This window comes from Oryctolagus cuniculus, chromosome 8 (genome assembly GCF_964237555.1).
Source record: "Oryctolagus cuniculus chromosome 8, mOryCun1.1, whole genome shotgun sequence".
In the NCBI taxonomy this organism is placed as follows: Eukaryota; Metazoa; Chordata; class Mammalia; order Lagomorpha; family Leporidae; genus Oryctolagus; species Oryctolagus cuniculus.
The window spans coordinates 108,480,598-108,493,002 of NC_091439.1; the positions used below are offsets into that span (position 1 = coordinate 108,480,598).

Consider the following 12,405-nt stretch of genomic DNA (forward strand, 5'->3'; position numbering starts at 1 on the left):
AAAACTGACCCCGATTGCTTTTTTCCCTTTTTCAGGCAGTTTTCTCTTGAACACACTGAGCTAGGATCCCCTCCCTTCTCCCCAAGGAATGAAGCAGACAGCAGAGAAGGTGTGTTCCCTTTGTTGACTTTTTAAAAAAAATTACTCCAAACTGATTGCATCCAAAGTCACAAACAATGACAGACAACTGCTGGCCATCTTGCATACAATCCAGCAACTACTCCAGGTGATTCTTACGGGCTCGCATGGACTTCCCTGCCAACTTAATGAATCCAACATTCGCCACAGGACTTCGATTAAAAGAAGCTTTCATTGCAACTGCCTGATCCTTTGTATGCGAACCACTCCCTCGCCCTCACCGCGCCCCCAGCCGCGCCCCAACACCGAATCACTTCCCCGGCCATTATTCCTAAAACCCTATTAGGATTTCACAGCACTGGACACACACCCCCCACCCCGCCCCGCGCCCCGGCTCCGAGGTTCCCCCCCAGGCCACCCCCACCCCCAATTCCCGCACTGAAGCAACGTGGCTCGCAATGAGCGTTTTCTCCAGAAATCCAGAATTCTGCAGAGGACCACGCCGCCGCTATGCTGAGAGCACCCAGCTCATCTCCACGCCTGACAACCGCCGCCAACAACAGCCACAGCCCATGCAGCGCAGCCAGAGGGTGAGGCGGTCCCACCTCGCCGCTGCGGAGCCGGGCGAGCAAGGCTGGCCAGCGCCGCACGCAGCCCCGGACCCGAGACGCGAACGCCTCAGACCCGGCGGGCGGCGGCGGCCCCGGCACCCCGGGCAGCCGGGGAAACCTTTGTCTCGCCCCCCGGCAGCAAACCCGCGGCGCATCCAAAGCGGGGCGGCGAGAGTTTGCGCGCATCGGTTCGGCCGCGGTTAAACAAAGCAGCGCAGCGCGTGCGAGGAGACGCCGAGCCAGGGTCAGCGCCCGAGACCCCGGGGCGAGGCTGGCGACCGCGGTGGGATGCGGCGGCGCGGGAGAGCAGCCAGGAGCCGGAGGTCCCACGCTCCCGGCAAGTTCTCGGGCGCAGCTCTCCGCCAGGTGCCCCCGCGCGGGCACCCAGACCGCGCACGCCGCGCGCAGGTGGCTCGCGAGGGAGGGTCCGCGCCCCCACGCGCGCGGGCGCCGCCCCAAGTCCACGGGGCAGCCGTGCCGCGCCCATGCCCACCCCACCCCCCACCCCCGGAGCCGGGGCTCGGGAGTCCCAGGCGCCGCGGGGGCCCGGTTCCGAGGGGCGCGCGTGGAGCCGAGCGCCCGCCCGCTGCCCCATTGTCTGGCCGCGGGCCGGGAAGGCGCTCACCTGAGCTCTCCGCCGGGTGCCGGGAGTGCGGAGCGGGCGGCCGGCGGCGGGCGCGGACGCAGCGGCGCGGCCAGCGGCGGGCTCCGGCGGGGCAGCGGCAGCGGCAGCGGCAGCCAGCAGCGCACCCGCCCCTCAGGCGGCCGCGGCCTCCATTGCTCTCCCCGCCGCCGCCGCCGCGCGGCACTGCGCGCCCGGCCCCGCGCGGCGTGGTCACATGCTCCGCCCGCGCCCCGGGCGCTCGGACCCGCGCCGCGGCCCCGCCCGGCTTTGCACGAGGCGCCCGGTACCCCCTCCGGCGCGCGCCCAGGAGGCGGGCGGCGGCCCCGGGAAGGGGCGCGGAGTCCCTCAGAGCCCGCCGCGCGCCCGCAGGGGACCTCCTGAGCGCGATCAGACCCGGCCCGGGCACCTGCGGGAGCGCCCGGGAGCCCGGAGCGGGCTGGCCGCGAGGCGTCCCCAGCCGTGGGAAAGGGCCTGGGACTCCGAGAGGGGACAGGTGGGACAGGTCGCCCGCAGGTAGCGGGGCCAGAACTCGCGCTGCCCGGGCACAGGACGGTGCCACTGGCCCTGGGCATTGTTATGGCCCCAGCCACAACGCGATTAGAGACCGACTTGATGTTTTAAGAAAAAGAATTACCTCTTTGGTGGGCCTCACTGGAAACACTAAGCCTTGTTTTCCCGTCCTCTCTGGTGAGCAGCTCCATGGAGCTATTGGAAATGACGTCTGGTGATATTTCAGTTGCTAAGCGTGCAAAGGTGCTTTAAAGAAAATAGTACCATCATAAAATAAGAAATCTAAAACAAACCAGCAAATCCTCTCTGGCAAAAGATGAAAGGTGACCTTAACACGTACCCGATATCAAATTAGGTGTTCCGGTGCCCAGAGCAGGACTGGTCATTTTAACACACGTGCGTGATTTGGAGGGAGCAACTTTGATACTAAGAGAATCGCAGAACACCTGGGTTTTTCTAAATATTTTAATTAACAGCACAAAATATGATTTTATATTTGTGTATATGATTGTATGTATGTGACTGTAAATATTCAGTTGTGTGGTGTCTACATATCCTAAAGTGTCTGCTTTTATTCCTAATAAGAATGAGTTTTTAAAAGGATTGAGCGCGTTCCCTTTGACTTGATCAAGTAGCACCAGAAGTTTCCAGAAGCCAAAATCCAAATCTGTGCAGAATGTATAACTGGGCCAAAAAGAGAAAAATTGAGATGCACTCCTAGGTGTTTTTTTTTTTTTTAATATGCATTTTCCATGAACTTTGTAAAGGCCCCTTTGTGTGATCACCTTTCCTGGGTGCTCACCTGCCGTCAGTACTTGGGAAAGGAGACCAGGCGGCACTAGAGGACGGCCGTAACCTTCCAGAATCAGGAATAGTGCGGTGTCAGAGCTCCAGTGGGTGCTGCAGCAGCCTTGACCTCACAGCAAGAAAGCCCGTTATCAGTTACCATTTCTAAGTTCCCGCTGGCCCGGCTGCAGCTCGGTGGCACCCTCCCGGCCACTGGAGCAGGTGGGCCGGGTGAGTGTTCCAGTGCAAGGGGGACCAGGAGAGCTTGTCTAAGTGGCTCCAGGGCTGTGATGGGACTCCAACCCACAGCACTGACTTCGTGTCCCAAGCTGGGGTCCCTCCATGGATAATCCACTCCACTTCACACGTTTCCCCCATTCTGTAACACATGATAACTATTCAATTTCACGTGTCCTACTTCTAAATGAAGAAGTAATGATCATGTCTGAAAGTAGAACTATACTATGCAATGCTAACAAAGGAAAACACATGCGGAGCGGGGCAGGATCCATTTAGCCTAGCAGTTCACCTGGTTAAGATAACCACAGTCCACATCCGGCTCCAGGTCCTGACTCCAGCTTCCTACCCGTGCAGACGCTGGGAGGCAGTGGGGATGGCTCAAATAACTGAGCTCCTGCCTCCCACATGGGAGACCTGGGAGTGAGCTCCTGGCTCCTGTCTTCACCTCGCCCTGGTCCCTGCCAAGCCGTGGCAGTCGTGGACATTTGAGGAGGGAACTAGCCAATGGGAATGTGCTGGCTCCCTCTCTCACACTTCCAAAGGGAGGGCGCGGGAGGGGGAGGGAGAGAGAATATAGGGGGAGGGGAAGGAGAGAGGGAGGGAGTGAAAGAGAAAGAGCTCCTGTCCACTATTGGGCAGTTAGTGGGTTCTAATTCCTAACTAACTCCCGTTTCCTTCTAATGCAGATTCTGGGAGGCGGAGTTGATGGCTCAAGTAATTGGAGTCCTGCTAGCCACGTTTAAGACCTGGCTTGTGCTTCTAGCTTCTGATTACAGCCCAGCCCAGCCCAGCCACAGCCATTGGGAGCATTTAGGGAGAGAACTAGCAGAATGGGATGATGGCTCTCTCTGTTCTCGCTTTGCCCACACTGACTCTCAATTTTATTTACTTGAAAGGCAGAGTTACAGAGAGAGATATCTTCCTTCTGCTGGTTTACTCCCCAAATGGCAGCAAAGGCCAGAGCTGGGCTGAGATGAAGCCAGAAGCCAGAAGTTTCTTCCGGCGCCCAAGCACTTGAGCTATCCTCCGCTGCTTTTCCCAGGCGCGTTAGCAGGGAGCGGGATCTGAAGTGGAGCAGCCGGGACGTGAACCAGCACCCAGAGAGAACGCCAGCACTGCAGGCGACAACTTAAGCTGCTGTGCCACACCGCCAGTCACAGGGGGAGACTTTTTATTTTTTCCTGGAATTGATGTATAAAGCAGATGATTTTACAGAGAATCAACAGACTTGATCTAAAAGATGTCAAGAAATGTGTACCCCATGAACAGAAAATATGCATTGCATTGGAAATAGTCACAAAAATCAACCAAATTTTAGGTCAAACAAGAATAAACTTCAAGAATCAAAGTCCATATAGACCACATACTTGGATCAACTTCAGTGAATTAGAAATCTGTAACAAAATCCTAGCTACATGGAAAATTTTAAACTTCCTTTAAAATAACTCTTGTGTAAGAGTGACAAAACTTACCATTTCTCCTAGGACAAAGGTGGTTTACATGTAGGGTGCTAACATTACATAGCTAGATATCTTGTTCTCAAAAGTATCCTAGTTTGGATGATAATTTTTTTCTTTTTGTTATTCAATTATTTTTTGATTGAAAGAGGGATAGAAAGGTCTTCCATCTGCTGGTCACTCCTCAAATGGCCACAATGACTGAAACTAGGCCAATCCGAAGCCAGGAGCCAGGAGCTTCCTCTGGGTCACCTTGATCTAGTAACACTAGAAGTTTCCAGAAGCCAAAATCCAAATCCGTGCAGAATGTGTAACTGGTCCCCCCCAAAAATTGAAATGCACACCTAGGTTTTTTTTTAAATATGCATTTTCCATGAATTTTGTAAAGGCCCCTTTGTGTGATCCACTTTTCCTGGGTGCTCACCTGGTGCAGGGGCCCAAGGACTTGAGCCATCTTCTACTGCTTTCCCAGGCCATAGCAGAGAGCTGGATCAGAAGAGGAGCAGCCGGGACTCGAACCAGTGTCCTTGTGGGATGCCCATGCCACAGGAGGAGGATTAGTCTACTAATAGTACTACTACTACTACTACTACTACTAGCTGGCCCCTAGGTGATAATTTTTTATAGTAAATAATCCAGAACTGAAGTTGGACTTTATTCAGAATGTAAGGACAAAACATAAAGAAAAAAATTGTGGGTTATAAGACCAGAAAATTCTTAAATTTTGTAGCCCATAATGCATACATTAGAACATAAGATTGAAAATAAACTAAGCATATAACTCCAGAATGAAAATAAACAGCAACAAAAAAAAGATGAAGAAATGAAAGCAGGAGTTAATGAAATAAAAACCACGCCAAACAGATTTAACCAATAAAGCATTTATTCTTAGAGAAAGAAAATAATATTGACTAGGCTCTAGCCCATCAGCTAAGAGACACAAAAAGTAAACATTTCACATTCAAAGAAATGACGAAGGCAGAGTTTTTTAAATGTAGCTGAAACAGAAGATTCCCACCCGCCCACCCCACCCCCCCCAAAAAAAAAAAAAAACACAGAAACAAAGCTGGGTTGGGTTGGGGAGGGGGAGAATGGCTGACTTGTCGAAGGAACTGAAAAGATAATCAGATATTTTCCTCTAGAAATGACACCTGCTGGGGAGGCGCTGCCTTCTCCCTTGTGCCCTTGACTCTCTCCTTCCTTCTCTTTCCTGATGTCAGGGAAGGCCTGCCACTTGTCACCAAGGACACACACAGGCTCTCTCTCTTTCACTCTCCCCAGCCCCCCATATTCTCCCTCCCTCCCTCCCTTTGTTTGGAAGTGTGAGAGAGCAAGCCAGCACACTCCCATTGCCGCTGTCGCCAAGGACATAATTGTCATGTGTGAGTACACTGAGGGACTTCAAGGGAAGAGACGGTGGCTGTCATGGATGCCGGCACCCACGTCACCATCGCAGTCGGGCCGACAGGGATTTGGGCCAAGGTCACAGTGGGAAGAGGAAGCTAACGTGAGCTTTTGGGCAGGACCTGCTGGATTCATTCAGTGCCCTGGGGTTGCTTGCACATGGGAATGTTTAATAGGAATTGATGTCTTAAGCACTCTGCGATTGCCCAGAGAAGAGCTGAAAATAGAGACACGCTACTGGGACAGTCCTGTCATTTGTCACCGGCGGGTGAGCCAGGATTCCGCGCGAGTGCCTGTGTCTTGATTTTCACTGTCCAGATGGTGCCCTGTTGGTAAGTCGGAACTCCCAGTCTCAGCTCCCCAACTGCAGTGTCCCTATGTCTATGACACCCACACAAAGACCTGTGTGCCAAGGGAACTTTCTTGGGACAATGTGGGTACCCAGGAAACTCCTGTCACTCTGGGTCCCCACTACCAAAGAGCAGTTGAGCTCTCACTGGACTTCCTGCTACCAGAGACAGGACGTGCCTCACTTGGGCATTCCATTCACTGTGTTCTCCCAGCTGACCCGCAAATCAGCATTCTTTGCATGGAGCCCAAGCCAATAGCAATGAAAGCTCTTTGTCCCCTGGATCCCACATTGACTGCAGTCTGGCCACAAATCACACGGGCCGCCTGAGTCATGAACCTGCAGTGGCTGGCAGCCCGACCAGCTGTCATCTGTCACCCCTGTTCCTATGCCGCGAAAACAGACTCATGGGGGCAGGGTTGCCCTTGAACCCTTTTGCTCCTACCGCGTGTGGCCAAGGGTGGCTCCCAACGTGGACCCCACTGTGTACCTGTGCACACACGTGGACTGCCCAGTACCATACACTTTTTTTTGACAGGCAGATTTAGACAGTAAGAGAGACAGAAAGGTCTTCCTTTTCTGTTGGTTCACCCGCTAGGTGGCCGCTATGGCCGGTGCACTGCGCTGATCAGAAGCCAGGAGCCAGGTGCTTCTCCTGGTCTCCCATGTGGGTGCAGGGTCCAAGCACTTGGGCCATCCTCCACTGCCTTCCCGGGCCACAGCAGAGAGCTGGACTGGAAGAGGAGCAATCGGGACAGAACCTGCGCCCCAACCAGGACTAGAACCCGGGGTGCCGGTGCCGCAGGCGGAGGATTAGCCTAGTGAGCCACGGCGCCGGCCCCATACACTTCTGACTGCTGAGCAGCCTGGGGTTACACTGTGTGTGGCTGTCCAAGAAAATGACTCAGGGATATTGCCCACGTTCCTTTTTGTTATTGCTTATTATTTTTGTTTGGAAGGCAGAGCAACTGAGTGAAAAAGAAAGATACCTTCTATTCACTGGTTTACTCCCCAGATGTCTGCAATAATCAGTCCGTAACCAGGAGCCAGGAATGCTATCTGGGTCTCCCACTTGGATGGCAGGGACCCAAGTACTTGAACCATCAATGGCCGCCTCCCAGCGGGGTATGCACTAGCAGGGAGCTGAATTAAAAATGGAGGCAGAATTTGACCTCAGGCACTCCAATATGGGACGCAGGCATCCCAAGCAGCAGCTTAATCTGCCGTGCCACCACGTCCACCCATGTTTCTTCACCAATACAATAATGGCTGAACTCACATTGAACAAAAGCCAAACTGGAGGGGCTTGTGCACAAAGTCCAAAATTCTTTCCTTTCAGCAGATACTATTTTGCTTTTCCTTCCAGTGTAGTTATTGAGAAATCCGGGTCACTCATGTGGCAGGGACCCACGTACCTATGCCATCACCTGCATTCTCCCAGGGTGTGCATTAGTCGGAATTGGAAGTGGAGTAGGCAGGACTTGAACCTGGCACTGCTATGGGATGTAGGCATCCCACGTGGCAATGTAACTGCTGTGCCACACGCACACCCCTAAAACATTGTTTTTTAGGTGATCTCCTTTCATTCTGGAAGCTTCTATTTCTCTCCTTCCTAATGTTTTTGGTGTAAATGTGGGGTTTTGTCTCCGACTTTCTCTGAGTCCTTTTTTTTTTTTTTTTTTTTGACAGGCAGAGTGGACAGTGAGAGAGAGACAGAGAGAAAGGTCTTCCTTTGCCGTTGGTTCACCCTCCAATGGCCGCCGCGGCCGGTGCACCGCGCTGATCCGATGGCAGGAGCCAGGAGCCAGGTGCTTTTCCTGGTCTCCCATGGGGTGCAGGGCCCAAGCACCTGGGCCATCCTCCACTGCACTCCCTGGCCACAGCAGAGGGCTGGCCTGGAAGAGGGGCAACCGGGACAGAATCCGGCGCCCCGACCGGGACTAGAACCCAGTGTGCCGGCGCCGCTAGGTGGAGGATTAGCCTAGTGAGCCACGGCGCCGGCCCTGAGTCCTTTTAATGAAGACCTCAGCCTTTATCCTTTGATTTGAGGACATTTGTTCACATTTCTTTTTTACGGGGGCATTACTGCCTCGGTGTTGGCACCTGCATTCATATTCTCCACAAAGTTTAGCTTTTCTTTTGTACTTTCGAGCCGTTACAGAGTTTGGAACAGAGTGGTGATTTGACTTAGCCTACATTTAAGAAACATCACTGTGTGAGGGCAGGGAACCAGAGAAACTGTTCAGGAAGCGTTCCACGGTCCAGGGAGAGGATGGTGGCTTGGTCACAGGCACTAGGGAAGGAGGCAAGCTGTGGTCTGATGACAGACAGGCCTGTGCTAGTGGTACCGCCAGACGCTGCTAATGAACGGAACGGTGTGTATGCAAGACAGAGAAACAATCAGGACAAAAAGTGGCCTGTGCAAGAGCAGGAATGGTGGCAGGACTTACTTAGAAGTTGAGATATTAAATACCTAGATTATGTGTCTAGAATGCAGAAAAAGGCAGGAGTTAAGAGATAAATTCTGAAACTGACCCGGGAATACACATCCATGTGCTGAGCCCCGAGAATACTCCCCCATTTAATAGTTTGGAAGGTATTTCAGGCAATGTAAATGTACTTAGCACTACTGAACTGTCCCACTTAAAAATGCTTAGGGGGTAGCAGTAGGATGCCAGCTGGGACCCCTGGATCCCACAGCAGAGACTGGCTTCTACCGCCTGCTCCACTCCAATTCCAGCCTCCTGCTGATCCACACCCTGGGAGGCAGCAGGGATGGCTCAAGTGGTTGGGTCCCTGCCCGCCACGTGGGCGACCTGGACTGAGTTCCCAGCCCCTGGCTTCAGCCTACCAGCCCCAGTGGATGGCAGCTCCTTTTCTCTTCAATAAACTTTAAGAAGGTGGGGAAATCTGCACATCAGATGCTGCTGGGAGATGTCACAAGGGGAACGCTGTCCACTGGACTGGAGCGAAGGACTGGAGTAGCTCAAGAAAGACAGGTGGGCAGTAGGGCCAGAAAAGGCGAGTGTAGACAACTCTGCTCCAAGAACGTTGGCTCTGAGTGCACAGAAGGGAATGGGAGGGTCTGGGAAGTCCGTCAATGGGAGATTGACAGCGGGAGGGACGGGTGTGGGTGGGACCAGGCCCACAGCACAGAGGACCCAGCAGGGCGGGGTCCCAAGGAACAGAGCAGGCGTTCAGCCTCACTGTATGGACACCAGCAGAAACTATTTCTTTTATTTGGAACTCTGAAAATAAATGAAAGTCGGTTAAAAAAAGGTGTGTGGCATCTAACTTTAGGGATTTCCCCACAATCCATCACGATAAAGTTCAATCTGAATAAGTTACAGTTACTTTTAGAATTAATATTGCTAGTGTAAAATTATAAACTATTTGTAAGAAAGAGAAAAAATACTGACTGCAAAGTTTATTAGCAAATGTATATCAAGTTCCATAATTTAAAATTATTTAAAACAAAGTTAAAAACATCTGTAAAAGATCAAAACATTCAAAATTTTAGGACAAAACTAATTTTTAAAAAAATTGTAGCATCATAGTTATGAAAATAACAATTATGGCAAGCTATACATTTTTAAATTATAGAAAACATTATAAAATATCTAACAAAATATGTCTTGCTGTTGCTTTGGGGGAAAATAGGGACAGATATTTATTTACATATATTTATCAAAGTGGTTTCCACGTGCCCCTGCCAACAGTCTCACTCCTCTCCTCTAATGCCATAACGGAGCTCACCCAAGGGCGACGGGGACAGACGTGCCACGGACGGCGGCAGGGCAGCCCCAGCCCAGGCACACCGAGCTGCTCCGGGGGCACGCCCGCACAGCCGACACGCTCGCTCGCGTCACAGAAAGCACACTGCCGCCTCGCTGCACGCCGCACACGCCAGCTCCGCTTTACCAAACACGAGGGCAAAATGCGTCGTAACTGGCTTAGCGCATCCCCAGGCTAGCTTCTGAGCTCCTTCTGAGTCATGATGAAATCCAGAATGAACAGGATTTTCTTCACATATATGGATAAAACACGATTACTTTTTGTAACTGACACTCTTTTATACTTCTGTTCTTTGGTTAATATATGTATAAACCTAAATTTTAAATGTTGAAACTTTGAGAATTAGCTGTAAAAAGCTGTTTTCAATTTATATGCCACAGCTCAGCGTTCACATGCTGTTCGAAAAGACTAGCAAATCAGAATACGCAGTTCAGAGCAAAAACTGGTATTATTGGATGTATTTTGGAATGTCAACAATAATCTTTATTTACCTATATCCTTTCATTCTCTGAAATTTTAGATTAATACACTAAGAAATTTCATTTCTGAAAAATGCCCCAAATTTTCGTTCGACAGTTTTATAAAACTTTGAGTACAGCTTTTAGCTTGATTCTGATATAAACATACCAGCATAGCATCAACACTGAGAATTCTCTGTGACTAATTAGGATATGGGTTATAAACAGGGAAAAAACAACACATTGAAAACATGCAATATAAGAATTTCAACATACATATACCATGGCTCATTAAGAAACAGATTATTAAAGTATGACGTGAATAATACATTATATTAACACACAGTATAAACACATTTTGGGAGTAAATTAAGTGAGGAAATAATAAAAAACCAGTTAAGCACTATTAGTATATATTTTGTTCTGTCCCATATATGAAAATACACAGTTTTTTAAAGCAAACTTTTTTACATAAATATTCACTGATTTAAATACAAGTTGGCAGAGGTAGAATTTGGTCCATGTTCATGATTTTCAGGAACAAGTACTTCAAATGCTTCACTACTATTCTTTATAATCCATACAGAAACTCACGGAAGGCCATTATTCTGAAACAGAGAGGGGGGTTGAGAGAAAAAGGACAGTTACTCAACGTATTCATACAAAATGAAATTCAATGTTAATCTAATAAAAACTGTGCCCCAGGCCAGTTCCACCTGAGAACAGTTCTCAGAACGAAGGTACAGAGTCCTGGTTTGTACTTCCCCCTTCCTGCACCGCACACACATCAGTGAGCGCGTGTGATCCTGGGAAGTCTGCACGTGGTCTCTGGCCCTGGCCCTGGCCCACAGCTCCTTGGAAACCCCGCAGTGATGGGCGCCTTCTGCATGCTAACAAGATGCCTGGAGGCTGGAGGTCCCCAGGCAACTCAGAATGGGGACTGGTTAGGCACAGCCACTGCACAGGCCAAGGCCTAACCCCGAGAGAGGGAGAGCGCAAGGCTGAGCCTGCCAGAGGCCAAAGATGCAACCAATCAGGCCCATGGAACAAAGCCCCCACGAGAGCCAAAAGGGACTGGGTTTCTCTCTTCCGGAGAGCTGAGCCACTTGCAAATGTCCAGAGAAAGGCGTGTCCGGTGAGGGCACAGAAGCTGCTTCCCACACACGGCTGGCATCTGGCTGTCCAGCTGCACCCTCTGCCTTCCCTTTGTAATCAGCAGGTACATGGAGGTACAGGCCGCCCTGAGACCTGCGAGGTGCACGAGCAAACTAATCGAACCTGAGGAGGGTCGTGGGGACCTTGACTGCCAGCAGACAGTTCAGAAGCACAGGTCACAGCCTGGAGTGGGCATCGGCATCCGAGGTGTGTACAGAGCGAGTGTCTCATGGGACCGCGCCCTTGACCTGTGGGATCTGCCACCATCTCCAGCGTCAGGACTGGCACCCAGGAAGTGGCGGCCGGTGTTGGAAGTGCTGGGCTGAGTGGTGTCTGAGAACAGGGTGCACACTGGGTTTCTCCTGTCTCAGCGCGTGTCAGCGAGCGACTGTCATCAACAGCACAAATGAAGCTGGGTGATCTATGTTCACTATGGGAGCGACACCAGCCTGAGAGACGACTTCACGGCTGAGCGGTTCACTTCTGAGTGCTTCCAGGGCAATCTCTTAGTTAGAAAATGTAAACGGAATGGCTCACTAACGAACAGTGTCATCAGGACACTTTGAAAACCGCAGGATTACAAACTGGGGCTTTGTTAATGGCTGTAAAGTTCTGACCCACATGTCCTAGGACAGCACACTCCTCAACAGGGAGAGAAGAGGGCTGGTGAGGATGCGGAGGCAGGAAGGCAGCCAGGTGCGGCCAGGTGGACAGGGTCTGGCCGGCCCTCAGACAGTGGCAGGGACTCCGCTCTGACCAGCAATTCCACGCCCAGGTCTGACCCAAAGACACGACACCAGGGATGAAGCAGACCCCGCACACCGGTGCCCAGCACGCATTGCCCCCACACCCCAAACTGCCCAAAGCATACACAACGGTGCCTGCAGCAACACAGAGGAGCTGCACACACAGGATTCCAAGTGCCATCAGGGAGACA

At 51.5% G+C, this 12,405-nt stretch overlaps 2 protein-coding genes across 6 annotated transcripts in view; both read right to left on the reverse strand.

Moving 5' to 3' along the window:
• The window catches only part of CRACD (capping protein inhibiting regulator of actin dynamics), a 276,507-nt gene extending 275,013 nt beyond the window's left edge, over positions 1-1,494 (reverse strand). The window contains exon 1 of one of the 3 annotated variants that reach the window (XM_051820251.2): positions 1,315-1,493. The gene's annotated coding sequence lies outside the window, so the exon portion shown is untranslated. Of the gene's footprint in view, positions 1-1,314 lie in introns of all 3 variants that reach the window. The other 2 variants (XM_051820248.2, XM_051820252.2) reach the window with 2 other exon arrangements.
• A 7,978-nt stretch (positions 1,495-9,472) lies between these two features.
• Positions 9,473-12,405, reverse strand: part of CEP135 (centrosomal protein 135) — a 79,798-nt gene continuing 76,865 nt past the window's right edge. For all 3 annotated transcript variants that reach the window (XR_011378472.1, XM_051820255.2, XM_070048092.1), the window contains one exon: positions 9,473-10,921. The gene's annotated coding sequence lies outside the window, so the exon portion shown is untranslated. The remainder of the gene's footprint in view (positions 10,922-12,405) is intronic.